The sequence below is a fragment of the Mustela lutreola genome, chromosome X (genome assembly GCF_030435805.1).
Source record: "Mustela lutreola isolate mMusLut2 chromosome X, mMusLut2.pri, whole genome shotgun sequence".
Taxonomy (NCBI): Eukaryota; Metazoa; Chordata; class Mammalia; order Carnivora; family Mustelidae; genus Mustela; species Mustela lutreola.
Window position 1 is genome coordinate 85,637,443 of NC_081308.1, and position 27,037 is coordinate 85,664,479.

The window sequence follows — 27,037 nt, forward strand, 5'->3', positions numbered from 1 at the left end:
CACATACACACACACACACACACCCCTCCATTTATCTATTGAGGGGCACTTGAGTTGCTTTTGTAAACTTAGCTATTTCAAATAATGCTGTAATAAACATAGGAGTGCATATATCTTTTTCTATTAGTGTTTTCATCTTCTTTGGGTAAATAACCCAAAATTCATAGTTCAAAAGTAGTGGAATTACTGGATCATACAGTAATTCTATTTTTAACTTCTTGAAGAAATACTATACTGTTTTCCACGGAGGCTGCACCAATTTGCATTCTCAAGAGCACACAAGGGTTCCTTTTTTTCCACATCCCCACCAATACTTGCTATTTTTTTTATTTTTTACTTTTGGTTTTTGTGTGTGTGTGTTTTTTCCAAAGATTTTATTTATTTGAAAGAGTGAGTGAAAAAAAGGAAAGAAAGAAAGAGTGAGAGAGAGCACAAGTGGGGGCAGGCAGGAGAAAGGGGAAAGCAGGCTCCCTCTTGAACAGGGAATCCAATACGTGGCTCAATCCCAGGACCCCGAGGTCATGACCTGAGCCAAAGGCAGATGCTTAACCAACTGAGCCACCCAGGCATCCCTGTCTTTTTTATTTTAGCCAGCCTGACAGGTGTAAGGTGGTATCTCATTGTGGTTTTGATTTGCACTTCCATGATGATTAGTGATACTGAGCATCTTTTCATGTGTCTGTTCACCACTTGTACGTCTTCTTTAGAAAAATATTCAGTTCCCTTGCCCATCAGATTATTTGGGGATTTTTTTGTGTGTTACATTACATAAGTTCTTCATATATTTTGGATATTACCCCTTATCAGATATATCAGTTGCAATATCTTCTCCCATTCAGTAGGCTGCCTTTTTGATGGTTTCCTTCATTGTGCAAAAAGATTTCCTTTATAAAGAATAAATAATACACAGTAAATTTGAAATTATTTTCATTATTATTTAATTTTGTTGCCTAAAACATGTGTTTTATCTTCTGACACTTCCATGAAGAATTTCACTGAGTTTTGAACCCTTGTTGAAAATGTGGAAATACAGTAGTAGAATTACTGGATGGTACAGGAATTCTATATTTAATTTTTTAAAAGATTTTACTTATTCATTTGAGAGACACAGAGAGAGAGTACACACACAAAGAAGGGGAGGGTTGGAGGCAGAGGAGGAAGCAGACTCCCTGCTGAGCAGGGAGCCCAATGCAAGCTTGACCCAGGACCCTGAGATCATGAACGAGCTGAAGGCAGACATTTAACTGATTGAGCCACACAGGCACCCCTATTTTTAGTTTTTTTAGGAAATTCCATAGTGTTTCCCACAGTGGCTGCACTGAAAAACGTATAAAATTGTTGAATCATTATATTGCACACCTGAAACTAATATAATAATGTATGTTAATTATACTTGAATTAAAAAATGTGAAAAGACAGCATGCATGCTCAGAGCTGAGAAGATGAAACAGCAACAAAATATTTGCATAATTGTTTCCCAGAACTATGAGTATCATTATTTAGTAAGTGCATTCAACAATAGGCTTCTTTTATTTATTGTTAGATTTATATGTTCTGTTTCTTTTTTCAGCTCTGTCACTTGAATCAAGTATAAGAATAAATAGGACTTAGAATCAGGCTTTCGAATAGCTGTATCATAAACCAATGTTTTGTTTAAACAAAGCACATTTAATGTCAGTGTTCTCATCAAAATGAGAGCAAAGGAAAAAACGAGAGCAAATGTTATTACACCATTAATAAATACCAAAATTAATTTTTTAATTTATTCGTTTCAGAGAAAGAGAATGAGAGAGAGCACGAGGTGGGGGAGGGTCAGAAGGAGAAGCAGATTCCCCGCTGAGCAGCGAGCCTGATGCAGAACTTGATCCCAGGACTCCAGGATCATGACCTGAGCCAAAGGCAGTTGCTTAACCAACTGAGCCACCCAGGTGCCCTGATAAATACTAAAATTAATTTTAAAGTATTCATTTCATCTTGTACCTTTATTTCTATTTTTATAGAAATGAATGTCTTATATAATATTAGTACAGTTAATATGCCATTTATAAGTAAATATACATATAGTAGGGGTGGTCAAAATTTTTAGTGGTAAGGGAGAATGATCAAAAAAGTTTGGCAAGTTTTGCTTAAAGGAGGATGAAGGGAAACCATTTTTACAAACTGCCATATGTTACTGTGAAACCATTTTTACAAATTGCCATATGTTATTGTGATTCTGCTTGCATATATTTATGATGTACATTAATTAGGAAAGAATAAATCACTCTGATGATTGTAATGCAGTTGCCCTGAGGCAAATAGGGCAGCAAATAAGGATTTGTGCTGCCATGAATGAAGTATATTCCAAAGTGAACTCTATTAACTAATTGTAACCAAGGCAATTACAGTATCTGAAGTAGACCAATCTTAAGCATTCTCAGAATGAATACTTATCATATGTGTGGGTTTCCAAAACACGAATGAGTTAGAGCCCTTAAAAGCTGACAAAATCCAACTCCCTTTGGAGAAAAAAATACTATTTGAAAATCTAAAGGTAAAAGAATGAATTTTAGAGCACAGAAGTGAGACCAAAATAGATTATGTGGTAAATCTGCACACTTTATTTAAAAAAAAAAAAAAGATTACATGAAAAGAAAGCTTCCAGAGATGCAGGGTTTCCCCAAATCTCCTTATTTGGATCCAGCCACCCATGCACAAAGGCACCAACAGATAACATTTTTTTGGTTGGTAACAGCTGAGTGAACATACAACACTGCTTACAGTTAATAAAATGTTTACTTTGGGTAGTGTTAGACATTTTATCAACTGTCCCTATAAATTTTAGGGTAGATATCCCTCTAAGAAAATAACTCTAAATATTTTATTAAAATATACCTGTTTTAGGGGTGCCTGGGTGGCTCAGTGGGTTAGGGCCTCTGCCTTCAGCTCGGATCATGATCTCAGGGTCCTGGGATTGAGCCCTGAGTCGGGCTCTCTGTTCAGCAGGGAGCCTGCTTCCCTCCTCCCCCTCTGCCTGCCTCTCTGCCTACTTGTGATCTCTCTCTATCAAATAAATAAATAAAATATTTTTAAAAAAATAAATAAAATAAAATATACCTATTTTAGACACTTAATATGGTAATTTTTTCAACTTTTCTTTAGACCCCCTATTCCCATCCCCCCAAGCCCCTTCTGGTTCCTGGATTAAATAACATAAATGTATGTGGCCCAAAGATTCTTCTGTGAGACCTCCCTCTACTGTCCTGGTAGTTAACTTTGAATGTTCATGTGGTTTTAGTTCTTCAAAAACCCACTTCATTCCCTGACCTGAAGCTCTGTATTCTGCACTATTTACAGAATACTCCCTAGTTAGAAGGGCCAACTACATGCTAAGGGCAATGTTAACTGGCTAAGGATAAAATCATGTACAGCCCCTGCCCCAAAGCAGTTCACAGCCTATTGAAAGAGATACTTAAATAGATAATCATAAAATAACATGGTGATCCAAGAAATATATTCACAAGGTATAATGAGAACACCAACTTGGAACACCTACACCAACTTCGGGGAAGGGAACTAGAAAGAGATACCAGCCATAGCATGTGAACTGGTTGTAAATAATGTGGACCAGCTGGTGAAGCCAAGTAGAGCACATGGCATTTACAAAAGCATGAAAGCATAAAGCAACATGGTATGACCAAGCAATACAGCAGTATTGGAAAGTACATTGTAAGGGGGGTGTGGAAGAGACAAGGGGTGAGAATCATATCATGCAAAGGGAAGAGTTTGATATACTATGCTCAGAAACATGGATAATTAGCCTCTAACAAAGGGAACCATTGAAGAGTTTTAGGTAAGGCAAAGACTTGCTAGAACATTCTGATAGTTATGCAGAATATAGATTTGAGAAGGCTGTGATAAAAATCCAGGGGGCAGATGATGAGAGCCCAAAGAAGGCAGTGGTAGTAGAGATGGAAAGGGGCATACAGAAGACATTACACTCAGGTAAAACCTGCAGAACCTGTGAATGTTCTGTAAAACAGAACATTCTCTTCTACTAGAACTGGAGGTTCTAATGTGCTAGATTTCTAATTAAGAGAAGTATTGCTTAGAATAGTGCCTATAAACATGGATCTGGGACCAAGCTGCCTGGCTTTCAAACAGAGCTTCACTACTTTTTTAGCTGTGTGACCTTCAGTAAGTTATTTGACCTCTCTGAGTCTCAGTTTCCCCATTTGTAAAAGCAGTGATTAATAATAGCTCCTGCCTAAGGCTGTGATGATTCCAGTGTACATCATGAGTAAAAGGCATAGTAAAAGGCACATAAAAGTGCCCAGTCTGGAATAAGCAGCCAATTTGGCAGCTGTTTAATTTTAATTATTATTAACCATATGCTTTGAAAAAGATATGAGCATATAGCTGTTTTGACATCTCACTGTGATATTTGAGAAGTCTAATCAGTAGTCTTTTCCAGATGGAAAGTCACCATACCTCTCTGCATAGAGATAGGCTGACAAGCATCAATATTAAGTAAATGTTAGTAATTTGATATGACCAGCTGAAAAAGTATTTACTAATACATTGTTCCAGATGGGATTTAATATGACTTAAAAAGATACATAAAACATAACAAAATAGTACAATTTAAAAAATAGGATCAGGGTGCCTGGGTGGCTCAGTGGGTTAAAGCTTCTGCCTTCAGGTCAGGTCATGATCTCAGGGTCCTGGGATGGAGCCCCGCATCGGGCTCTCTGCTCAGCAGGGAGCCCGCTTCCCCCTCTCTCTCTGCCTACTTGTGATCTCTGTCTGTCAAATAAATAAATAAAATCTTTAAAAAAGTAAAATTAAAAATAGGATCAAAAGAAGAAAAACAAGAGCGGTAATAAAGTAGAGGAGTCAGAATCAAGGCCCCAAACCCAAAGGGCAATTGAGGTTTCCTAACAGTCAAGTGGCATCTAGACCCCTGCAATCTCAGACAATGTGCCCAGGCATGCCTGCAGTGGGGTCCATTCTCAAGTGTTATGTTAGCCAAGTTGTTAGTTTTTTTCCCCTAACAACGAGAAATTTGTAACTAGCTCTCAAGTTTACAAGATTCTGATTCAGCGTTTACACTAAGGTTCTTTTGCTCCTTACGATCCTTCTCAAAACAGGTTCTATCAAAGTGGAGTTTGTATACACTGAGGCATTAGCAGTTTCAGATAGCTTAAAGATACCCACCAACTGATGAAGATGAAAAAAAAGGAGGAGAAGCAGCTTATACTTTATAATGTTTACTATGTACCTAGCACTTTTCTAAGCACTTCCTACAGATGCAGTCATTTAGTCCTCATGATCACGTTGTGAGGCAGATACTATATTATCATGTTTTACAAACAAGGAAAGGGAGGCACGAGTCCGGCAAGTAACTTGCCCAAGGTCATACATCCTATAAGAGACAATCTGGTCTTTGAACCCAGGCAGTGTGGTTCCAGGGTCTGACCTCTTAACCACTATACTATATAGTCTCTTCTTTTTCTGATAATATTGCTTATAATTTGGAAAAGGGACACCTTACACTCAGTAACTGGAGTTTGTTTGTTTTTTTTAAATCCTCAGCTAGTAACAAATGAACGTTTGAGAAGCCCTCAGTCTGGCTTACTTTCTCAGTCCCCTGATCTTGCCTCATCCAGGATATCCCTTCTAAAGGACAGTAGGAGCATATGGGGGAAGTAACTAAAATATAATCCCTTTTGTTAGTTCTTAGAATCACAGTTGGGGACAATTTCCTCCAGATTGAAACCACATGGTTACCTTTCAATGCCACCAAATTCTGCTCATAAATGGTCTGAAGAAATTCCCACTTAAAATAATACACTCTTCTCTAAATAAAGTAAGCCCCAGAGGGATGTTGGGTGTCTTAATATATATATTTCTCCTGCAGGGTGGGTTTTGGTTTTTGGTTTTTTTTTTTTTTTTGGATACATGGAAATGTGGTCTTAATTTTCATGATTTTACACTATGTCCTCCTCAGCAACTCCGGACGTCTTAAACCTACTACCAATCCTGGAAGGCGGATCTCCATAAACATGGTACATAGAAGTAAGTGTATATAAAAGATCATAAAAATGAGACCATGTGTCCAAATACCACCCTTGGCAACAAGAGAAATGCATATATATGTCAAATCCCATTTGGCTTTCCAGCTTGCAAGACCTACACTTAAAGCTACCTGTCACATAAGCCAGGAAGGCTCGCAAGAGCCCCATGAGGTTGACGGAGGGGGGACGAATGCCCAGTTTATCCTCTTCTCTGCCCAACTGTTTTTCCTTAACAGCCCAGAGGCTTAAGCAGATTAAAAATTCCCCACTAAAAAAATATAATGTTTTAAAATCCAGATCATTTATATGCACAAAATTTTTTTTAAGTCTGGTAAGAGCTGACACGTTGTCATTTTTCAGTAAGTCCCATGACTGTGTACAATACCATTATCTTTCCTTAGTCAATGAGCTTTTATAAACCATCACCCTTGTAGGGAAGACCCTCTTCTACCAGGGTCACAGATGGTGGGGATTTCTAAACTGAACTCTAGCTAATCATCTAATTCTTTCTTGCAAGCCATGTCACTTAAAAATCACCCACACAGTCCCCTTAGATGAGAAATCATGATGGTTCATGACTAATCCAGCCCATGTTCACACATTACTGTGATTTCATGCATTTGGTTTCTTTTTTAATTTTAGGGATACTGTGATCTAGCTACGGCCACAGAAACCTTAAAACACAATCAAATAACCTGTGGTTGAACTTAAATTTAACTGTATATGTAGTGAATAATTTTAAGGTTTATTTAAGGCCGAAAGACATAAATAAGGCCTAAGACATAAATACTAATTTCTTTCAAATAAAATATTAACATATCCGTAAGTATATATACACAAAAGAGGAGGCATAAATTGGAAAATATAAAATAAAGGTAAAAATATGAACATACTTTCTTTCCCTCCTAAACTGCTTAACCATAATTACTTAACACATTACATTAAATCCCTAGAACCAGATTGGTACATGCAATATCGATATCTGGTCTATAGCTAGAAGCAATGTAGATATTTTTAAAAATCCTAAAGCATAAAAAAATTAAAACTGCTAAAATGTTCAAATTATGTGTGTGTATCTTTGTTTTATCTTCATTTCTGGCATAGCATATGAAATTACCTTAAAAAGTTTTAAGGGGGGTTATAAATTTTCATAATTCAGTTACTATAACGTACAATAAGGGAGGCACTCAAAATGTCTATCTGAACTTTCCTCACCCTATATATGTAAATATTTCACTTTATCATTCATTATTAGTTCTAAATATAAGTACACAAACAGTAATCAGCATATCAATGAGGACACCCCTTTATAAAAATGAACAATCTTCCGCACTAGACAGCAAGCTGTATGAAAGAAGGGACTTTGTTTTGTTCATCTCTATACCTTCAGTGCCCAAGGCATTGTCTGGCACATAATATGCATACAATAAATATTTGTTGATTAAATGAGCTGGCAACAAAAATACCAAATATATTCAGACACACCTAAGAGCTTATCATCCAGGACTTCACTTTTGATATCATTAATTCAAATACCCTTCTGCTTCTGCTCTGTCAGCTCCTAATTGTTTTCACTTCCTCTCCTAGGCAGTTTGAATTCTATTGTTTCAACTTCATTCTACCAATATCCTCAATGACCCATTTTCATTGCAAATATCTGATAAAAACATAACCCTACAAGAGCCCAACTGTTGTGCTTTATGCCTGCACTGGACCTACTGAAGTCTACTGGAAGAAAATCACAGTCTGGTAGGTTATTATCAGTATGATTCTTGGTCATCAAGCTGACCTCAAAACTGCCTGACACCCTGACTATGCTTTCCTGTTCACCACAATAACTATTTTAAACCTTCCTTACGAACTGCAAATCTCCAACCCAACCCTTGCCCCACTTCAACCCCTCATCTAAAGATGACATTTCTTCCTACATCACAGAAAAATATAAATCCCCTCAGACAAGTTCCTGCCACCAAATCTATAAATCTATTTTCATCTATATTCACTTTTTGTTCTTCCCACCTAGTAATGTACTTCCTCTTGTTTAAGGTTAATCCCTCCATTTCATTCTGGATCCTCTTCTATCCAACATAAAAACTTCACCCTGTAAGGACTGTGCTCCATCAATTATCCCTTCCTTCCCATCAGCTGTTAAATGTCTAAGTCTCTCCTAAATTAAAAAAAAAATCCCTTGGGACACCTGGATGGCTCAGTTGGTTAAGCCTCTGCCTTCAGCTCAGGTCATGATCCCAGGGTCCTGGGATTGAGCCCCACATGGGGCTCTCTTCTCAGCACAGAGCCTGCTTCTCCCTCTCCCTGCTGTTCCTCCTGATTGTGTGTTCGCTCTGGCGCTCTCTCTCTCTCTCTCTCTCTCTATCTTTCTCTGACAAATAAATAAAATCTTAAAAAAAAAAAAAAAACATCCCTAGATATCAACCTTTTCCCTACTACCACTCTCACTGCTATTTAGAGCCAAGTTTCTCTAAGGAATTCTCCATATTCAGTGCCTCCACCTCCTCATATCCCCAATCAATTCTCAACCTACCAAAGTCTAGCATCCAGGCCACTCACCCCTTGAAATTGCTCTAAGGTCACCAGGAACCTCCTAAATCCAGTGGACAGTAAGTAGCCAGTCTTTATCTTCCTAGACCTCTCTGGATCTTTAACACCACTTACCACTTTTCAGTGGAGCCATTCCATTTTGAAAAACTTATCCTACTGATATTCAAGTACACATACAAATATATAAGGGTGCTTGGTGTTTGAATAAACAAAAAAGTTTTACAACAATATAAACATATATCGATAAGAAACTGATTATGTTAACTATGGTACATATATAATGGAATACTATGCCACTGGTTTTATGCCTTTTTTTTTTTCATTTTAGTTAATTAACATACAGTGAAATATTGGTTTCTGGGGTAGAATGCAGTGATTAATCACTACACACAACACCCAGTGCTCATCACAAGTGCCCTTTTTAACACTCATCACCCACCTAGCCCATCCCCATCCCATGTCCCTCCATCATCCCTCAGTTTGTTTTCTATCTTAAGAGTCTCTTAAAATATTTTTTTAAAGTCCTAATAATTCCATTTTTGTTTTCATTTACCTTGCTTCCAGAGACTGTGTCTAGTTATAAGTTGCTATGGCTAAGGTCAAAGAGGTTGCTGCACATGTTCTCTAGGGTTTTGATGGTTTCCTATCTCACATTTAGGTCTTTCATTCACTTTGAATTTATTTTTGTGTATGGTATAAGAAAGTGGTCCAGTTTCATTCTTCTGCTCATTTCTGTCCAGCTTTCCCAGCACCATTCTTTGAAGAGACTGTCCTTGTTCCATTGGATATTTTTTCCTGCTTTGTCAAAGATTAGTTATCCATACAGTTGTGGGTCCAGAACACAACTGTATGGATATTCTGTTCCATTGATCTATGTGTCTGTTTTTGTGCCAGTATCATACCGTCTTGAAGACTACAGCTTTGTATTATAGGTAGAAATCTGGAATTGTGATGCCTCCAGTTTTGTTTTTCTTATTCAGAACTGCTTTGGCTATTCAGGGTCTTTTGTGGTCTTATGCAAATTTTAGGATTATTTGTTCTAGCTCTATGAAAAATGCTGTTGGTATTTTGATAGGGATTGCAGTAAATGTATGATTGCTTTGGGAATCACAGACGTTTTAACAATGTTTGCTCTTCCAACCCATGAGCATGGAATGCTCTTCCATTTCTTTGTGTCCTCTTCAATTTCTTTCATAAGTGTTCTACAATTTTCAGAGCCCAGATATTTCACCTTTTTAGTTAGGTTTATTCTTAGATATCATGGGTTTTGGTGCAATTGCAAATGGGACCAATTCCTTGATTTCTTTTTCTGCTGCTTCATTATTGGTATATGGAAATACAACAATTTCTGCTCATTAATTTTATATACTGCAACTTTGCTGAATTTATGTATTACTTCTAGCAAATTTTTGTATAGTCTTTCAGGGTCTCTACATAGAATATCATGTTGTCTCCAAATAGTGAAAGTTTGATTTCTCCCTGCCAATCTGGATGCCCTTTATTTCTTTTTGTTCTGAGGCTAAGACTTCCAGTACTACATTAAATAGTAATGGTGAGAGTGGACATACTTGTCTTCTTCCTGACAGTAGGGTAAAGGTTCTCAGTTTTTCCCCATGGAGAATATTAGCTGTGGGTCTTTCATATATGGCCTTTATGATGCTGAGGTATGTTCCACTTAGCCCTACTTTGTTGAGGGTTTTTATCAAGAAAGGATGCTACATTTTGTCAAATGCTTCTTCTGCATCTATTGACAGGATCATAAGGTTCTTATCTCTTCTTTTATTAATGTGGTGTATCATATTGATTGATTTGCAAATATTAAGCTACCCCTGCAGCCCAGGAATAAATCCCATCTGATCATGGTAAATAATTATTTTAATGTACAGATGAATTCAATTTGCTAGTATATTAATGAAAATTTTTGCATCCATGTTCATCAGAGATATTGGCCTATAATTCTCCTTTTTAGTGGGGTCTTTGTCTAGTATTGGAATCAAGATAATGCTGGCTTCACAGAATGAGGTTGGAAGTTTTCCTTCCATTTCTATCTTTTTTGGAACAGTTTGAGAAGAAGAGGTATTAACTCTTCTTTAAATGGCTGGTATAATTCCCCTTGGAATCCATCTGGCCCAGGACTTTTGTGTGTTGGGAGACTTTTTTTTTAAGATTTATTTATTTGACAGACAGAGATCACAAACAGGCAGTGAGGCAGGCAGAGAAAGAGAGAGAGAGAGAAGAGGAAGCAGGCTCCCCGCTGAGCAGAGAGCCCAACGCGGGGCTCGACCCCAGGACCCTGGGATCATGACCTGAACCAAAGGCAGAGGCTTTAACCCACTGAGCCATCCAGGAACCCCCTGGGAGATTTTTATTACTGATTCAATTTCTTTACTGGTTACAGGTCTCTTCAATTTTTTTTATTCCTTCCTTTTTCAGCTTTGGTAGTCTATTGGTTTCTAGGAATTTGTCCATTTCTTCCAGGTGGACCATTTGTTGGCATATAATTTTTCATAGTTTTCTCTTATAATTGCATTTCTCTGATGTTGGTTGTGATCTCCCCTTTCATTCATGGTTTTATTTATTTGGATCTTTTCTCTTTTGTTTTTGATAAGTCTCATAGTGGTTTATCAATTTTATTAATTATTTCAAAGAACCAGCTCTTAGTTTGTTAATCCATCCTACTAGGGTTTTTGTTTGTTTGTTTGTTTCTATATAGTTTAATTCTGTTCTAATCTTTATTATGTCCCTTCTGCTGGCTTTAGGCTTTATTCGCTCTTCATTTTCTAGCTCCTCTAGGTTTAAGGTTGGGTTGTGTCTTTGAAACTTTTCTTGTTTCTTGAAGTAGGCCTGTACTGGTATGTTCTTCCCTCTTTATTTATTTATTTATTTATATTTTTTATCAACATATAATGTATTATTAGCCCCAGGGGTACAGGTACCCTCCCCAATGTCCATAACCCCACCACCCTCTCCCTACCCCTCTACCCCTGGCAACCCTCAGTTTGCTTTGTGAGATTAAGAGTCTCTCATGGTTTGTCTCCCTCCCTTCCTACCCCCCAAACCCCCCACGTTGCATCTCCACTTTCTCATATCAGGGAGATCTTATGATACTTGTCTTTCTCCGACTGACTTATTTCACTAAGCATAATACCCTCTAGTTCCACCCAGGTCGTCGCAAATGGCAAGATTTCATTTCTTTTGATGGCTGCATAGTATTCCATTGAATATATATACCACATCTTCTTCATCCATTCATCTGTTGATGGGCTTCTAGGTTCTTTCCATAGTTTGGATCTTGTGGACATTGCTGCTATAAACATTTGGGTGCACGTGCCCCTTTGGATCACTATGTTTGTATCTTTAGAGTAAATACCCAGTGGTATGTACTTCCCTCTTAAGACTGCCTTTGCTGTATCCCAAAGTTCTGGACTATCATGTTTTCATTTTCATTCGCTTCCATTTTTTAAAATTTATTCTTTAATTTCCTGGTTAATGGATTCATTCTTTAGTAGGATGTTCTTTAACTTCCACGTATTTGAAGTCTTTCCAAGGTTTTTCTTGTTGCTGACTTCACGTTTCATAGCACTATGGTCTGAAAATATGCATGCTATGATCTCGATCTTTTTGTACTTGTTGAGGGCTGATTTGTGACCCAGTATGTTATCTGTTCTGGAGAATGTTCCACAAACACTCAAAAAAAATGTGTATTCTGCTGCTTTAGGATGAAATGTCCTAAATACAACTGTTAAGTCCATTTGGCCCACTGTGTCATTCAAAGCCATTGTTTTGTTGTTGATTTTCTGCTTAGATGATCTACCCATTGTTGTAAGTGAGGTGTTAAAGCCCCCTACTATTACTGTATTATGATCAATGAGTTTCTTTCTTATTAGTTGATTTATATATTTGGGTGCTCCCAAGTTGGGGGCATAATTATTTGCAATTGTTAGATCTTCTTGATAGATAACCCCCTTAATTATAATGCCCTTCTTCATCTCTTTTTACAGTCTTTGTTCTGAAATCTAGTTTGTCTGATATAAGTATGGCTACTCTGGCTTTCTTTTGACATCCATTAGAATGACAGATGGTTCTCCATCCCCTCACTTCCAATCTGCAGGTGTTTTTAGGTCTAAAATGAATCTCTTGGAAGCAGCATACAGATGGATTTTGCTTTTTGCCCATTTTGATACCCTATGTCATTTGATTGGAGAGTCTTGTCCACTTACATTCAGAGTGATTACTGAAACATATAAATTTAGTGTCATTGTGTTACCTGTAAAGTTGGTCTCTCTGATGATGTTCTCTGGTCCTTTCTAGTCTTTGCTGCTTTTGGTGTTTTTTTTCCCTCCATTCAAAGAGTCTCCCTTAAAATTTCTTGCAGGGATGGTTTAGTGGTCACAAACTTCTTTAGTTTTTGTTTGTCTGGGAAACTCTATCTCTCCTTCTATTCTGAATGACAGCCTTGGTGGGTAAGAATTCTTGGCTACCTATTTTTCCCATTTAGCACACTGAATATTTTCTGCACTTCTGTCTGGTTTGCTAAGTTTCTGTGGACAGATCTTCTGTGAGCTTGATCTGTCTTTCCTTGTAGGTTAAGGACTTTTTTTCCCTTGCAGCTTTTAGGATTCCTTCCTTGTCTATGTATTTTGCGAATTTGACTATGATGTGCCTTGGCAATGGCTGGTTTTTGTTGGATTTAAGGGGAATTCTCTCTGCTTCTTGGATTTCGAGGTCTATGATGTCCTTCCCCAGATTAGGGAAGTTTTCAGCTATAATTTTTTTTTGAATGAACATTCTGGCCCCTTTTCTTTCTCTTCATCTTCTGGAACTCCTATGATACAAATGTTATTACATTTTAATAAGTTGCTGAGTTCTCTAAGTCTACTTTCATGATCCATTACCTTTCTTTCCCTCTTTTTTAAATAAATATTTTATTTATTTATTTGAGAAAGAGAGAGATAGCGAGAGAGAGCATGAGCAGGGGGGAGAGGGAGAAGCAAACTCCCCACTGAGAAGGGAGCCCAAAATAGGGCTCCATCTCATGATCCCAAGATCATGACCTGAAATTAAGGCAGATGCTTAACCGACTGAGCCACCCAGGCACCCCCTTTCCCCCTTCTTTTCAGATTCATTATTTTTCATAATTTTATCTTCTCTATCACTGATTCGCTCCTCTACTTAGTCCGTCCTCATTTTTATGGCCTCCACTTTGGACTGCATCTTAGGTATAGTATTTTTAATCTTGGCCTGACTAGATTTTAGTTCTTTTATTTCTGCAGCAAGGGATTCTCTAGTGTCTTCTATGCTTTTTTCAAGGCCAGCTAGTATCCTTATAATCAGTGTTTAAAATTCTAATTCAGACATCTTACTTATATTGGTATTAATTAAATCCCTGGCTGAGTTCTGCTTCCCAGTCTTTCTTTTGGAGTGAATTTCTCTGTTTCCTCAATTTTCCAGAAAAGAAAAGAAGAAGAAGAAGAAGAAAAATAAGGAATAGGAAAATAACTATATCCTGGTGTGTTTTGGCCTGCTTGTTAAAAAGAATCTGGATCCCAAAATAAATTAAGTAAGTAAGCAAACAAAAAATAAAATTAATTTAAAAAATTTTAAAGGAAAATAATAATAAAATAAATGGAAATAATAATAAAATAAAGAATAAAAGGAAAAAGGAAACTAGATTCTGTTTTCCCTTAGAGCTTAAGCTTTGCAGCAGTCTATCATCGGTAAACTTGGTGCAAGCAAGTTGTTCCTGCTGGTCTTCTGGGGAAGGGCTTGTTGTACTGATTCTCAGGTGGAACTGTACTAGGGGAAATGTACCTCCAGGGTGCAGCGGTGGTGGGACTTGGTGTAAGCAACTCCAGCCTCCACTAGGTGGCACTGTTTTGCTCCCTGAGGGCTTTCAGCGCTGATTGGTGGGATGAATATCTTGGCGCCCAGCTCTCTAGGCCTAGAGCTGAAAGTTCATGCCCCCTATCTTTAGTGAGCCCTCACAGAAGAGCAATCACTCTTGTGTCCCCGATTTCCATCAGAACCCTGCGTTCACCCTCCCTGTGTCTTAACTTTTTTTCATCTCAGGCCTGCGACTCAGTTTGAAAATTCCAAATATTAGGGACTCTTATGGCATGAACGCACACTGTTCCTCTGGGGGAGGGTTTCACCACGTTTTTGCCATTTGCCAGCCTATTACAGGAAAGCAGTTACAGGACTGCGTAGCAATTCACAGTTTACGCAAAACAGAGGAGAAAGCCAGCACCATGGTTCAGCGCTCAGCCGGGGTCCCTGCTCCCCCGACTGGGAACAATGAAGCAGTTAAGCACTATCCATTCTTCTTGCACCCCAGGGGATGCTCAGATCACAGTGTCACACCTGGGATTCCTCCCCACGTTGTCACCTGAGCACCTTTAAGTCAAGCCCATCCCCCATTGTAGCATACTTCTAAAAGCTCAGATTTTGTGTTCTTCTGCTTATAATACTTTGCAGTAGCTTCCATAAGCAGGCTCCCAATCCATCACTGTATTCACAGCTGTCTCTCCCCCAGTTCAATTCTCTGCATCTCCTACCTTCCATAAGGCTGTCACTTTTCTACATGTAGACCTGCAGTTTTTGTTCTCTCAGACCTCTGATTGATTTCTTGGGTGTGCAGAATGATCTGATAATTATCTAGCTATGTTTGAGGGATGAGACAGGTTTAGGGTCTGCCATCTTACCTTCTCCTTCCACAGACACATTTGAAAACACCTATGTCGGGACGCCTGGGTGGCTCAGTTGGTTAAGCAGCTGCCTTCGGCTCAGGTCATGATCCCAGCGTCCTGGGATCGAGTCCCACATCGGGCTCCTTGCTCCACAGGGAGCCTGCTTCTCCCTCTGACTCTTCCTTCCACTCTGTCTACCTGTGCTCGCTCTCACTCACTCTCTCTCTGACAAATAAATAAATAAAATCTTTAAAAAAAAAAAAAAAAGAAAACACCTATGTCACTGTTAAAAAGAGATAGTTCTACTTTTACTGACATTGAAGGCTTGACAAAAATATTAAGTAAAAATAATTGCAATACATAAACATTATGATTCCATTTGTATTTTTTAACATACAAGTACAGATAGAATTAATGGATGGTAGATGGATAGATGAGAGGAAGTAAATATTTTATATAGGCATGGAAATGTCCAGAAAGATATAAAAATTTAATATTGTTACCTCTGGGGAATGGAATTTGGAAGGAGAACAGAAGACATATGTATTATTTTTGCTGGGTCAAGTAATAAAAATGTAGTCAAATCCCTATTCACACCAAAGTTTCTAAAGTAGATAAGAAATAAATTCAAATAAGATCAAAAGGGAATAGACAGAGACTGGGTAAAATACATTTTAGAGTTTCCAGAGTTAAGGGAGGAGAGAGAGAGAAGGGTGGTTAATGGGTTCAAATACAGAAAAGAAATCTACCAAAAACCCAGAGACTTAAGTAGCTAACAGAAAATGAGCATGAATAGATAATTCTTGAAGAAAGAAGATCAAATGGCCAATAGCTGTAAAAAAGAAAAAAGTTTCACTCTTACTGGTAATGAAAGTGTTTTCATCCATGCCTGTCAATTCAGCAAAATTTTTAAAAGACAGTATTCAATTTTAAAAAGGGAAGATTTTACTTTGTTGGTAAATGTAAATTGGTAAAACCTGTTAGAGACAGCAGTGTGACAATGTGATTTCCAAAAAATTAGTTATTGAACTTATCACAATTGTGATGGAATCACTACTTATGCGATACATTAACACATACCTCTTCTGCTGAAGTAAGCTCCATGAAGAAAAGGCCATGGTCTTCCTCTCCACTATATCTCAAGTACTTCCCCTAGAAACTGGTACATTATAGCCCCTCAGTAAATCATCCCACGTTTTCTGGTAAGTTGCAAACCATAGTTTAAGGACACTGATATTAAAGCTATTCTGATGCCTGAATTAACAGAGCTACAAACAACAAACAGTACAAGATGCCACAAGAACTTTCCATCTCTTAAGAATTGCTCAAGTTCAAAGTAGAATTAGTCACAGATACAGGTTCCACAGGGTTCCACCATTTCAACTATTCCACCAGCACTGTCCAATCTCCTGCCCTCTTATATTTCTGTCATGGCTACCCAGAAAAATCCCCGAACTAGATCATCTACACTCTGTTTCTACATCTGGACTGATGAGTGCTGCTGGAGAGAATGGAAACAGGATTCTGTGACTTGCGGTGGAGACAAATTCAAGTTATCCAAGCCTTTTTTGGCTCGCTGTGATGTAGCAATCTGGATGACAGGTCTCTAAAAAGCTCCTCTTTTTATCCCTCTCAAATGCTATCCCAGTTCCTCAGCCCTTACATCAGGTGGGACCTTCCTCACAATCTTGTCCTTCCACAGTTCCTTCCTTCTCCTCAGCATCATCAGTCCTGCCCCTTTCTCTCCCGTCTCAGTGGAAGAGTTACCTCCCTTACTCTAAGACCAGTCTTTTTACCTCTTTCACTCTGGAGCCCGCACCCTTCTACTTCCTCAGCAACTATGTACCATCAAGTTCTATGCCATCTCCATATAAATGGGCTCATGTCCTATATTTAAAACTAAACAAAATTAACAAGATGGCCTTGTTCCTTGTACCCAACTGTCTACAGGAAATGCCCTTTCCTTCCCACTGTAGCCCAGCCTCCTCGAAGTGTATATATCATGTTCCTTATCAGGCCTTCTCCATGCTTACTCCCCAGTCCTCTACAATCTGCCTTCTCTCCTGCTGCACTGATGTCGTCATTGACCTCCTAATTGCCAAATCTAATGAACATGTTTTTCAAAATGTTTTATAGTGTGTTTTATCTGATTAGAAGCATGAACAAAGTTATGACATATGACAAGAGCAAAAAACTTGCACTATGTAACAGGCAATGAATAAATATCCCTAATAAACACAGTATTCTTACAAACAAATTAAATATATAACCCAAAAGAAAAATGTGCAAAGGGTCTTATGGAACAAGTCTCAGGAAAAATGCAAAGAGCCAACACACATGAAAAAATATTCAGCCTTACTAGTAATAAAAGGACCGCAAATTAAACTAGTTAGACACTATTTTTCACCTATCAGATGGGCAAAAATTAGAAAGACTGTCCACCCTCAGCAAGGGCATGCAGAAAAGCACTCTGTGGTGAGAGTGTAAACCTTGTAAACCTTCCTGAAGGTCACTCTGGTGAAGCCTGTTCACATTTTTTAATGTAAATATCCTTTGACCCAATAATTCTGCTACAAAGCTATCCTACAGAAATATTTGTGTGGGTGCATCTATATCTACATCCATTGTGGGCCCTCTGCAAAGATCTTTATTTGCAGCCTTGTGTTGCTTGGACTAGGGTAACAGGCAGAGGAGATGGAGATGTGCAACATAATATATGACACAGTTGGAAGATCAGGTCAATAGGACTTGCTGATGAATTGGATATGCGGAGGTGAGAGAAGGGGAGGAATCAAGGGTGACCCTAGGTTCTCAGCTTGAGCAACTGAATGGACGACGGTGCCATTTTCCTGAGATAGAGAAGGCTGAGGGAAAGTGCTGGGAATCTGAGAAGAATTGGGAGTCCTGTTTTGGCCATGTCACATTTGATTATCTATTGGACATACATCCAAGTAGAGCTATCAAATAGGCCATTGGATGTATGAGGCTGAAGCTTAGAAGAAAGGCTTGGGTCAGACACATAAATGTGGGAGTGATGACTGTATAGATAGATGGTATTTATTTATTTAAATTTAAAGCCATGGGACTGGAAGAGTGCTTCTAGGATTCTGGATGGAAAAAAGTACATGGACTGACCCCTAGGTCACTCCAATGTTCAGAGGTTGAGGAGATAAATTTAGTAGAAGAGGAGGCTGAGCAGAAGTTTTTTTAATACAAACTTGAGTTTTAAAGAAGTTAACATACATCAAATGACAGAAAATCCCACATATACCACCATTTTAAGGGCCCAACTTCTTCCAAGCTTGTCTTTTAAGGAATTCTAGGGTTTTTTCCTTTTTTTTTTTTTTAAGATTTTATTTATTTATTTGACAGACAGAGATCACAAGTAGGCAGAGACAGGCAGAAAGAGGTGGGTGGGCGTTGGGGGAGCAGGTTCCCTTCTGAGCAGAGAGCCCTGTGCCAGGCTTGATCCCAGAACCCTGGGATCATGACCTGAGCTGAAGGCAGAGGCTTTAACCCACTGAACCACCCAGGTGCCCCTTTTTCCTTTCTTTTTTCCCCCTTTCTTTTTAAGATTTTATTTATTTAGTTGAGAGACAACACAAGTGGGGTGAGGGGCAGAGGAGAAGCAAACTCCCCACTGGGCAGGGAGCCCAATGCAGCTGGATCCTGGGACTCCGGGATCATGACCTGAGCAAAAGGCAGACAGTCAACCAAATAAGCCACCCAGATGCCACGCCCCCCCCTTTTTTTCTTTCTGACTATTTCAAACCACATTTAAACACAATTATACTTTTTTTCTTTTTTGTTCCATAGTGGTTTCCTCACACTGCAGAATTCTCCTAGTATAAAACTAAACTAGTCAAGTACTAGACACACAGCACTCAACAGTGGCTTTTCCACAAAGCTTATAATCCAGTAACCACCTCATGCCTAAAAACCTAAGGGAAACATGAGGCCAAAAGACAAATTTGTGCCACCTTAAATTCTTTTTGGCTGTTCATTTCCTCAGGACACAGGAACTTTCTCTAGCTTACTGAGCCTGCCAAATGCCTGATAAGCCTGAAGACGTCTGACAATCCACATCCTCTCCTCTCAGTGAAAATCCCCCTTCCTACCAACAAGAAGCCCCGCCGCTCTCCATTTTCACTTTAGAAGTTTCCATTCAGAGACTCGTGCTTTAAAAAGAGAGAGAGAGAGAGAGAGAGGAAATACTTCCAACTAGGTCAAAGTTGTCATCAGGAACGTAGTCTCAAAGCAAAACTCAGCAGAAGGAAAGCTGTATGGGAACTGAGCCTGTGGTAAGGTGACAGACTAGGATACTTCCTTTTAGGTCCAGGAGAGCACAAAAGAGTTCCAATTCCTAGAACAGTAATGGCACTCATTGATTCATTTCACAAATATTAGTTAAGCACCCATGATGTGCCAGGCTCTGTTATGGGTGCTGGGCTCTGTTACCAGTAAATAGAACATAAATCCCTGCCCACATGGAACATATATTATGGAAGGAGATGGAAGGGACAGGCAAGAAGAAAGAAAAATTAAAAAAAAAAAAAAACCACACACACACACACAATATGTTACATTACAGTAATAAGGTAGGGAAGTGGCATATAGAATGTTCAGGGATGAGGTTGCAAGTTTAAATACTGTGGTTAGGGAGAGGCCTCTCTGAAGTGACATTTAAGTACAAACTCCTAGCTGTCCGATCTCAAGTGCCTCAGGAAGCTGTTTGGTGGACTTCAATTCTACCACCACCAGCCCTCGGGCCTTTAAAGGCCTGGTATCTCCGGCCTAGCATGAATATTTATTAATCTCTTGTACTTAAGAGAAATCGAGCTCCAAGATCCTGACCTTGCCCTTAAAAGAGGTTACAACCTTCCAGGTAGAAAAACAACTAAGAGAGATGTTCAGGGTGTTCCTGAGGTGTAAACAAAGTGCTTTAGGACAGGATAACTGGTAATTTGGCTCCAGGGAAGGAACTGTGTGTTCAGTAAGGTTGTACCAAAGGAGAGGACCTGAAAGCTAATTCTTGAGAGGTGAATAGGAATGAACAGCAGGAGAGTGGGTTTGGGAGGCAAGCTAGCTTTTCAGGAAAAAGAAACATTTGGATCAAAGGCCTACAGATGGGATAGAGTAAAAACATTTTCTCTCTGGTGCTGTGGGTGCAGAAGGTACTCCATCCACCCCAGGATAAAACAAGCACACACTCACCCTCAGGCTCTCTGGGTGGGCTGTTGGGAAATCCTTATCACTTACCACACCCTCATCTCTTCCCTAGCCCGCAGGAAAGGAGTAAGTTGAGTCAGACACACATCCCTAGAATCCAGGGTTACCCTCTAACTTCAGGACAGTTACTACCAAGCTAAAAGCCCCGGAGGCTTCATTCAGCCAGGTACACTCAGGGCTGTGTGCTTATGGTAGTAATGTGCCAAATGGCCCCCTGTTAAGAAGTGAAGTGGTGAAAAGGGTAAGACATCAGTGAGGTCAGTGGTCCCAAGTCTACAGCACATCTGAAATCAAGTCAAGGACCAAAACTCACGTTTCAGCTTGGAAGGCAAATTTTTAACCACTTAATCCTCCCCTGTGAGCTATTTATTTAGTGTTCCTAAAATCTAAGACAGCAGAAGTGGTGGGACAAGGGATGGGAACACAAGCTCTGCCCAGTTAGGCCCCTCATCAGTTGGGTGATTTGGGGCAAGGCGCTTAACCTCTGAGTTTCCTTTCCATCACAATATGGTTATAACTGTAGTGTGTACCACAGAGTTATCATGAGGATTATATGCGTTGACTACGTGAAGGACTTAGCATTGTGCATGGCTCAACAGATCCTAACCACCATTATTAGTAGCCTTAAGAGGGAGAGCTCAGAGAGCATCAACCAGAATGCCACATACACTCACTGACCAATTATCCCAGAATAGGCCTCCAAGCTCCATTTCACCGCTCTGACCTAAAATTGTGGCACCAGAAATGTTCAGTCCCTGCTAGGAGAAGTCTCACAAGCCAAATTGGTGATCTTTTTCTACTTGGATTTCCAGCAGGTGCTAAAACAACAACAACAACAACAAAACAACAACAAAAAATCCAAAACCTACAACTACAAAAAAAAAACAAAAACAAAAACAAAAACAAAAAACCAAACTTCATTGGTGGGGCCTCAAATCTGTTGCATTAAACATCTTTCTCTCCACAGCTCAGTGAAGTAAACACATTAGGTTATTAACACTTTAATATCAAAAGGTTTATGAGGAGTCAGGGTGGGGAGCTTAAAGAACAGAAAAGAAGCCAGTTAGAAATAGGAGGTCCAGGATGCTGTGCAGACTCAAATGCACAAGGTCTAGGGTCAACCCTGCCAAAAACAATATTCCGGAATGCTAGCTCCTCTGGTCCTGAAGAAGCAGGATACTTACTGGGGGAAGAAAATCTCAGTTAATGAAAAACAGATCACCTGTTCGTTCACCAGAATTATAACCAAATGTTTTCACCTCCAGAAAAAAATCACATTCAACTTTGGGGGTCTGGAGGAACATGTTTTCTGGCCCCTTACAAACCATCACTGGGGATTAGAGCATTCTGTGCCCCCTCTGAGGGCTCTGGAGACCCTCTTCCACGAGCAAACCTCTGACGCCTGCTTGAAGGGTGTTAAGAGAAAGCAGTTCAACTCCAGAGCACACCCGTGGGTCCTCAGCCCAGGCGCAGTGGGAGTCCACTGAGGCAGGATTCACAGCCAACCGGCCTCCAGCCTTTACCTCAGGCGGACCTACAAGGCCAGAGAAGCTGACCCCGCGAGGTCCGAGGTCCGGAAGCAGTGCGAGGCTGAGACCGGGCGCGACGGCCAAGCGCTGAGAAAGGAACCACCGCAAAGGTGACTCGACGTCTTTGAGGGTGCAGTTCCCTCTAGGAGCTCGACCCCACCCGCCCCAGGGCCAGCTCCGGAGGGGCTCCAGCTGGGGCTGGCGGGAAAAGCCCACCCACTCCGTGTGAGGCGAGACCCAGAGGAGGCACAGCCCAAAGGGGTACAGCCCCCGTTAGCGACTGATGGGCCAGGGAAGGGGCCAGAAGAGGCCCGAAGGAACGTAAACTGGCCGGGAGGGACCGTCCCAAGCAGACTGGAGTCAAAGCGTCGGGGGTGCGGTCCGGAGAGCAGACAAGGGAGAAGGGACGGGCGGTTCAGCTACAAAGAAGGAAAGACTGGGAGAGTGGATAGAGGGGTAGAGAAGGGCGCGGGTCCCTGAGATAGGGGTGGGGGGCGCTTAGGCAGAGAAAAGGGGCTAGGGGCCCGAGGGAGCCCGGGACCGAGGGCGAAGGGGCGGCCGCTGGTCGCGGACATACCTGTCACCTGCAACAGGTGCCGCGAGAGGGTGAGACGTCCCAGTGCCGGATTCAAGGGAGGGTCTCCGGCTCCAAGAAGGCAGTAATCCTGCCCGGGCGGCCGGCCCTACTCACCCTCCCGGGAGGCGGAAAAAGCTGCAACTTTCCCTGGAGCGGGGAGGAGCTGGACTCTTAAAGGGGCCGCACAGCTCTCTGGGCCCCTTAGTAGGGGGCCGCGCCACCGAAAGGGTGGTCTGAGAGCCAAAGACTTAAGTCACTGGAGGGATGCCCTCCGGATTAGGAAAGGGAGCCTAAGGGCTGAGGATAGGGGTCCAAGACTGGACATGGCCCCCTTTTCACTTCCATCTGTGGTCACTCAGATGATAATCTCCTGCCTCTTCCGTTTAGCTGAGCCAAAAGTTGTCAAACTGTCGTGTACTTATAAGATGAAGACTCTAGACCATATGATTTGGGAAGATAAAATATGATACCATTCTGATCCTTTAACTTTCAGGCAAGTAAAAGTGTCTAAAATAGAAACGTTTTGGGGCAAAGGACATAGATTTAATTCACACACACACACACACACACACGTTTAAAACATTCAACTCAGTAGTAATGAAGTAAGAGCAAATTAGAGCAATAATGAGATTCTTTGGCAAAGTTTTTGTTTGTTTTTATCATATTTGACGAAAACAGTAGGTACCAAAAACAGAGCTCTTTCATAATTGCCCTAGGAGTGCGTGCTGCTTAAAAACCCTTTTAGAAGGCATGTGAGCAATATATATCATTAGGCTTTAAAATGTTTCTATCTATCCAGTAATTGTAGATTCCTGTCCCCCTCTCTCCCTCCTCCCTCTCTCTCTTTCCCTTCTCATCAGCTATTAACCATGCTCAATTAAACATACCCAAGTCTACCATCTTAAAAAAAAAAATTCTCCCTACACACTAGGTACTTCTCCAGCTCCTCTTTTTATGGACAAATTTATTGAAAATGTACTTTGCAGGTACATTTGCAATCTCTGTTCTCTTCTCTCACTCACCAATTTGGCTTTCTTCTCCAACACTCCACAGAAACTGTGCTCAATTAAATACCCAACCAATGAATGACCTCCATGTCAATAAATCTATGTAAATAAATAAAATAAATAAAGGGAACATTTTTAATCACTATCTTGCTTGACATCTTCCCTATATTTAATACTGTTAACTATTTCCTCCTACTTGAAAGTCTTCCCGTCGCATTTATAATGCTATACTCTTGCTTTTCCTCCTATCCTTTTGCCCTCTCCTCAGAATCACTTTGTAGACTCCACTTCTGCTATCTAACATCTGAACATCAGACATTCTCAGATCTAGACTGCATATTTTCTCCCTAAATGATCTCTTTCAGTCACCTGGCTTTAAATATGTATGGCCACAACTGTAATTTTATAACTTTATCCAGACCTCTTCACTGAGTTCTATGTTCTTGACATCTCCATTCAGATGTCTTGCAGGCACCTCAAATTCAACACATCCAAAGCTGAACATACCATGTTTTCTCTTAAATTTGCTCCTCCTCCAGTGTTTCCTATCTCAATAAATAATAGCATGCCACCCAAGGCAGAAACTTGACACCTAGCATAGTATATGACACATAGAAGACCCTCACTCGTATTTACATAACATGTGAATGAATGCATCCTAAGGAAAACAGAAGTACACGAACTTTTTGTACAACTATGTTAATCCTAGTATTACTTAGGATAATAAAATACTAACCAAAAACTTAATGGTTAAGGAAATTATAATAGAGTCATACAATGGAATATCATATAACCAATAAAACTAACATTTACACATAGTTTATGACAGGAAATGCTTATGCTCTAATATTAATTGAAAGTAGGATACAGGGGCGCCTTGGTGTTTCAAGTGTGTTAAAGCCTCTGCCTTCGACTCAGGTCATGATCCCAGGGTCCTGGGATCGAGCCCCGCATTGGGCTCTCTGCTCTGCAGAGAGCCTGCTTCCTCCTCTCTCTCTGCCTGCCTCTCTGCCTACCTCTCTGCCTACTCGTGATCTCTAATAAATAAATAAAATCTTTAAAAAAAAAAAAAGAAAGTAGGATACAACATTTAATATAAAATATTATCACAATTAATGAAAATGGGTCGATATGCATGACAAAAAGACGAACAAAAGGGTGCCTGGGTGACTCAGTGGGTTAAGCCACTGCCTTCGGCTCAGGTCATGATCTCGGGGTCCTGGGATCCAGTCCCATGTCGGGCTCTCTGCTCAGCAGGGAGCCTGCTTCTCTCTCTCTCTGCCTGCCTCTCTGTCTACTTGTGATCTCTCTGTCAAATAAATAAATAAATAAATCTTAAAAAAAAAAAGACGAACAAAATATGCAAAATACTAGTATTGGTTGTCTGTATGTGGTAGAACTAAATGAATTTTTTCTTTTCCTCCTACTTTTCTGTATTATCAACTTCAATATAATGAGAACTGTATGGCTTTGATAATATAAATAATTGTTTTTGAAAAATCTTAGAGAGGAACCAGGGCAGCTCAGTGGGTTAAACATCTGCCTTCCACTCAAGTCATGATCTCAGAGTCCTGGGATTGAGCCCCCTGTTGGGCTCCTTGCTAAGCAGGGAGTCTGCTTCTGCCTCTTCCTCTGACCCTCTTCCCCACTTGTGCTCTCTCTCTTTCTCTCTGCCTCAAATAAATAAAAACTTTAAAAATAAAAATATATATATTGGAAAGAGGGGCACCTGGATGGCTCAGTTGGTTAAGCACCTGCCTTCAGCTCAGATCATGATCCTGGGGTCCTGGGATCAAGCCTTGCATAGGGATCCCGGCTCAGTGGGGAGCCTGCTTCTCCCTCTCTCTCTGCCTGCTGCTACCCCTGCTTCTGCTCTCTCTCTGTGTCAAATAAATAAATAAAGTCTTTTTAAAAATATAATTTTTATTTTTTATAAAATTTTATATTATATTTTATATATAAATTATAATTTATATATAATATATAATTATATATAATTTATATATAACATATATACATACATATGTATATACATACATATATAACATATATAAATTATAACTTATATATTATATATAATTCATAATATATAATTATATATAATTTATATGTAACATATATAAATTATAATTTATATATTATATTTTTATATATTATATTTTATATATATAAAATTTTTATATAATTTTATATAATTAAATAAATTTTAAAACTTTTTTAAATTTTACATAAATAAAATATTTTTATTTATAATAAAAATATTTAATATAATTTAATATGATTTATAATAAAATATTTAATGAATATTTAATAATATTTAATAAAATTTAGTGAATATTTAATATATTTAATAAAAATATTTAATATTTAATATAATTTTTATTTTTAATTATTTATAATAAAAATAAAAAATAGAAAAACTCATTTTTATAAAATATTTATATAAATATAAATATTTTTATTGATATTTATAGAAATAAAATATTTTTTATTTTTAAAATAAATAATCTTAGAAAATAAAAAATAAAAAATCTTAGAAAAAATCATTTTTAAAGATTTATTTGAGAGAGAAAGCACACCTGAGAGAGTTTGGGGAGGAGCAGACTCCCCACTAAGCCTGGAGCCTGACTGGGCACTCCATATCAGGACCCATGAGATCACAACCTTAGCTGAAACCAAGAGTTGGACACAACCGACTGAGCCATCCAGGTGCCCTGAAAAAAATCATTTTAATTCTAGCAGATAAAACAGTAAAATTTAGCTCCCAGGTTCTACCTAAAGTTTTCTTCTGTATTTTAGCCCTTTAGTACCCCATGCACAGCCTGAAGTGTGAAGAAGCCACTTCAAAAAGGAAATCCTTTTGTTCTATCTTTGACAACTCAGCACTCAGGGACCCTGTGCTCAGCCCTAGGCTTTGCAAGTGTTCCATCTCCCTAATGTGGCCTGTGGGAATTCAGACCAAGCACTTTTCTGCTCTTTTTTTGCTGGTGGTGCTTAGCAGAAACTGGAAACACCCTCAGCCAGAAGGGACTCCAGAAAACATTTAGTTCAATCCCTTTATTTCTCAGCAAAACTTCCAGATATTATTTTATGCTTTTATTTCTACCTCTGCAGTTTCTCACTCTCTAAGGTCCACCTCATTAAAGAGGATGTGAGGATCTGACTCTTTTACTTAAAACAGTCTCACTGAACCAACTGCAAATACACAAAGAGAAACATAAACAATGAACAAAAACAGGCAATGGCCTGTTTGCACAGACTTTGTGCTGTCCACTTCTGTTTGACCCTCCTGGCTTGCCACAAGGATTCTGTGCTCAAAATCTTATTAACTATATATTGTAAGAGATCCAGTGCAAGCAAATCCATGCTATAGCACACATCAGAATTTCTTTTT

The 27,037-nt window shown here is 39.3% G+C and overlaps 1 protein-coding gene across 5 annotated transcripts in view; it reads right to left on the reverse strand.

Moving 5' to 3' along the window:
- The window catches only part of SYTL4 (synaptotagmin like 4), a 64,887-nt gene extending 42,096 nt beyond the window's left edge, over window positions 1–22,791 (reverse strand). For 3 of the 5 annotated variants that reach the window (XR_009350115.1, XM_059158655.1, XM_059158652.1), the window contains exon 1: window positions 22,637–22,791. The gene's annotated coding sequence lies outside the window, so the exon portion shown is untranslated. The remainder of the gene's footprint in view (window positions 1–22,636) is intronic. The other 2 variants (XM_059158653.1, XM_059158657.1) reach the window with 1 other exon arrangement.
- Between the last annotated feature and the right edge of the window lie 4,246 nt (window positions 22,792–27,037).